Raw genomic sequence first — 4,328 nt, forward strand, 5'->3', positions numbered from 1 at the left:
TTTTCTTGATCATAGTATTAAAATTAAGTATTATGCTCAGTATATACAAAAGCTAAAAAATATGAGAATCATAAACAATAAAGCTCTCATAAGATTGTTATTGATCAAAATATTAAATCATTCTGGCTTTTAATCTGCTGAAAGTACACACTGAAAAACATATTTTCAGCTTCAAAAAATTTGTTAAATCCAGCTTAACATATAATAATCTAATTATAAATGATAAAAATCTGTACCAGTTATTTTTGGTAGAAACTTTATTTTCCAGTGTATATAAGTAACTTTTGCTAATTCACCGTACTTTTAAACTGAATATGTTTAAACAAGCTACTTTTCATCTTAATTTTCAAATTATAATCATGGAATGTCTAATAAATCTTAATGCCAGTTATTTCTATCTGAACTAAATTGAGATCTTTATTGACACATGGAAAGGGAAGGGGGTTTCTTTCCTTGCTGAGAATTATATTGTTCTGGTAGTTAGAATTATAGTGTCACTGCTTTGTTCAAAGCTGGTCAGGGCAAGTTTCTGAACTTGGATTTATTACCACGTACTCGTCTTAGGTCTACCACAGCCTCAAAACTTGTGACAGAGACATTTCAACTTATACCTTAGCAAATTGAAAGGACAGGAACATCAACAGGAACTCTCGGTACAAAGAAGATTTAGGAATATTTATTTGTGCAAGAGAAAATATGCTTTGTGGCTTTGGGCCACTTAAAAAAAGTAGTCTTGCTTTAGGTTTCAATTTTCTCAAATGGAAGAAATAGACAGAATATGTTCCCTGGACTTTATGTTTATATTATGCCAAAGAAAATGAGCCAATGCATCTTAGTGAATAAGCATTAAAATATTGTTGAGCACATTTTTTTTTCCTGGAATTGATTTTTTTCCTCTAATCTTTAAGTCGGTACTTTTTTTTTTTTTTTTAAACTACATTGATGCTTTTCTATTGCGACTTTACCTGTCTCTTCCACCCCCACCTTTCTCTTTCAAAGCATTTTTTCAATCAACATATGAGGTTCTGAAAGAATACTTAGTCTTGGCTTTTCCCTCAACTTTATTCAGCAAAGCTACTGACTTGAACAAAAGCAGTACTGTACCTGCTCCTGGCCGCCAGAAACAATGACGAGCGCCTTGATAAGATTAGATGTAATTTTAAATGCAGTGAGGACAAAGACTCCCTCCCATTCGCCCCACTCTTAACCCCCTACTGTAATTCCACCACAGAGAGCAGTTGAAAAATCCCGGGCCAGAGCCAGACTGCTTGGTAAGCGCCACCTAACAGACATAGAAACATGATCTGCATCATTTTCAGGCCTGGCAGACATTTTGTGCATAAAAAAGAGAAGAAAAGAAAAGAAAAAAAAAAAAGGCCATCTTTGAAACCAGACACAAGCCAACTTTATACATTCCCGGTTTTATAGTTTCAAGAAAGACTTTAAATTTGAAATAATCAAAGAAAAAAATAAATTATGTTGAAAACCTATAAAATCAATTTAGTTTTGTTTTTGAGAAGAAATGTTGTCACTATATCTAAGTTAAATTTTGCTATGGATTGTTTTCATCTTTTGGAGTAGGCATAAATGTTTGTGGATTCTTTATTAATCTAAGAAGTTAGGAAGTTAGGTGCCCAACGTTCTTTTTTTTTTAACTGGTGAAAATGTATATTTTAATTTTGTGAGAGTATCAATGAAATGTCTGTGTGCTTTCCTTTTTCTTCTATTTTTTGGATAAGATGTCTTCACATTTATGTATCTATTTGTTCTCATCACAAAACTTTATTGACTCCTTCATACCTCAATACTGAAATAATAATTTAATCTTGGTCGTATTCCACTCTCTCTCTCTTTCTCTATCTACCTATCTATCATAAAAGCAAAACACTGATATTTAGATTTTAAGAGAAGAAATTATATTAACAAGGAAAATATATTTGTTTATTTAACTATACAGATATAACTCACTTTGCACACACAAAGGCTTTCATAGCATTATATTGTTTGAATTTGTGTGAAACAAATCATCTAAACTGTGCTGTATAAACTGTTTTTAATCTAAGGTAACTCTTTTATTAGGTGGATAAGAGCTCCTTAATCTATCAGTCCTAAGATGCTTTTTTGGTATCAAATGTTCTTTATGGGGGGCATGACAGCATGCTGAAGAAAAGTCAGATGTTGAAACTGGATAAAGAGTCTTAACTGACCACATTTGAGAGGCTTACTAATCTCTGAACTTCTGATCCCATAGTAGTAGGTGTTTTTGAGTTAATACAAGAGGACAAATCTCTACACTTGCCTAGTTATGGAAATTAGTGGCATTCAGAGCTTACCCATTAACCTGACAAATACACTGCATACGTGTTATTACCCTTATTTCTTGTCATAAAACTTCAGAAAGCTGAGAAAATACCTTTAGGATATTAATCCCTATTCCAACTCACCCTACATTTATATTGTTTTTTCCTCTGAGAAATGAGAGAGGCCTACACCATAAGAAATTTCACAAGATTTCAGTTAACTGGATGCCACTAAGCATTACTAAAATGTATTATCCTTGCAAGCAGTGAACTATATTGATTTTTAAATTGTTTTGGTGGGAAAGAAAGTTTTTTTTCTTTCCTTCTTCCTTCCTTTCTGCTTGTTTTTGTTTGTCCTTCAACCTGCCATTAGTGTTACCAAATATCTTCAGTGCTCTTCTTTCTCTTTTTTTCTTTTTTTTTTTTTTTTGAGACTGGAGTCTCGCTCTGTAGCCCGGGCTGGAGTGCAGTGGCCGGATCTCAGCTCACTGCAAGCTCCACCTCCCGGGTTTACGCCATTTTTTTTTTTTTTTTTTGCTATCTATTTCTGTTTCTTCTCCTTCTGGAGCTCCAGTAACATGTATAGCCCACTTGATGTTAGCATAGCTCACTGATGCTCAGTTCTTTTCTTTTCCTTTTTTTTTTAAAAGGGGCTTGCTCTGTCACCCAGGCTGGAGTGCAGTGACCTAATTACAGCTCACTGCAGCCTCAGCCTCACTGGTTGAGGTAATCCTTCCACTTCAGCCTCCTGTAGCTGGGACTACAGGTGCATCCCATCACACCTGGCTAATTTTATTTTTTAGACACAGGGTCTCATTATGTTCAGTCCAGGCTGGTCTTGAACAACTGGGCTCAAGCACTCTGCCAGCCTCAGCCTCTCAAAGTACCAGGATTGCAAGCATGAACCACCATGCCAAGCCTCTTTTCACCTCTTTTCTTTTATCTCACTATATTGTGTTTTGAATAGTTTCTATGCCTATACTTTTTATGTCATTAATCATTATTTGCAATGTATAACTGTTGTAATTATATCTGGTATGCTTTTCACCTCAGACATTGTATTTATCAATTCCATAATTTGTTTGTTTGTTTGTTTGTCATCCAAGCTGGAGTGCAATGGCGCAATCTTGGCTCACTTCAACCTCCACCTCCCTGGTTCAGGCAATTCTCCTGCCTCAGCCTCTTGAGTAGCTGGGATTAAAGGCATGTACCACCACACCTGGCTAATTTTTGTATTTTTAGTAGAGACAGGGTTTCGCCATGTTGGCCAGGCTGGTCTCAAACTCCTAACCTCAGGTGATTCACCTGCCCCAGCCTCCCAAAGTGCTGGGATTACAGGCATGAGTCATGGCACCCAGCCCTATAATTTTTATTTGAGTATTTTTCTTATAACTTCCAGATCTCCTCTTACCATATTCATGTTTTCCTCTACTTTCCTGAATATATGGGGACAATTCTCAAATATAGTAGTTGTTTTAATGTCCTTGTCTGCAATTCTACCAAACATGTCATTTAGGGGTCTACTTCTATTAATTGATTTTTCTTCTCATTGTGTTGTGTTTTGCTATTTCTTTTCATGCCTAATATTTTCAAATTGAATAGCTGGCACATAGTTACTGTGAATTATACTTTCTTGAATTCTAAAGTCTTATTTTTTATTCTTTTAAATATTTTTGAACTTAGGTTACTTGAAAATGGTTTGTTTGTTTTGTTTTGTTTTGTTTTTTGAGGCTTGCCTTTAAGCTTTGTTAGATGAGACCTGAGTAGTCTTTAATTTGGGACTAATTTTTCTCTGTTACTAAGATAGTACTCTTCTGAGTATTGTATTCAAATTAAATGACCCTTGTATGTTAGGAGGCCTTTTCTTTCTGCTCAGTGGGAACACAAACTATTCTCAGGCCTACACGAGCTCCATGGATTGTTCAGCCTGTTCCTTTTCAGTGTTCTTTCTCTGGCCTCCAGGCAGGTTCTTTTTTTTTTTTTGAGACGGAGTCTCACTCTGTCACTCTGTCACCCAGGCTGGAGTGC

Source organism: Colobus angolensis, unplaced genomic scaffold (assembly GCF_000951035.1).
Source record: "Colobus angolensis palliatus isolate OR3802 unplaced genomic scaffold, Cang.pa_1.0 Scaffold180, whole genome shotgun sequence".
Classification (NCBI taxonomy): domain Eukaryota; kingdom Metazoa; phylum Chordata; class Mammalia; order Primates; family Cercopithecidae; genus Colobus; species Colobus angolensis.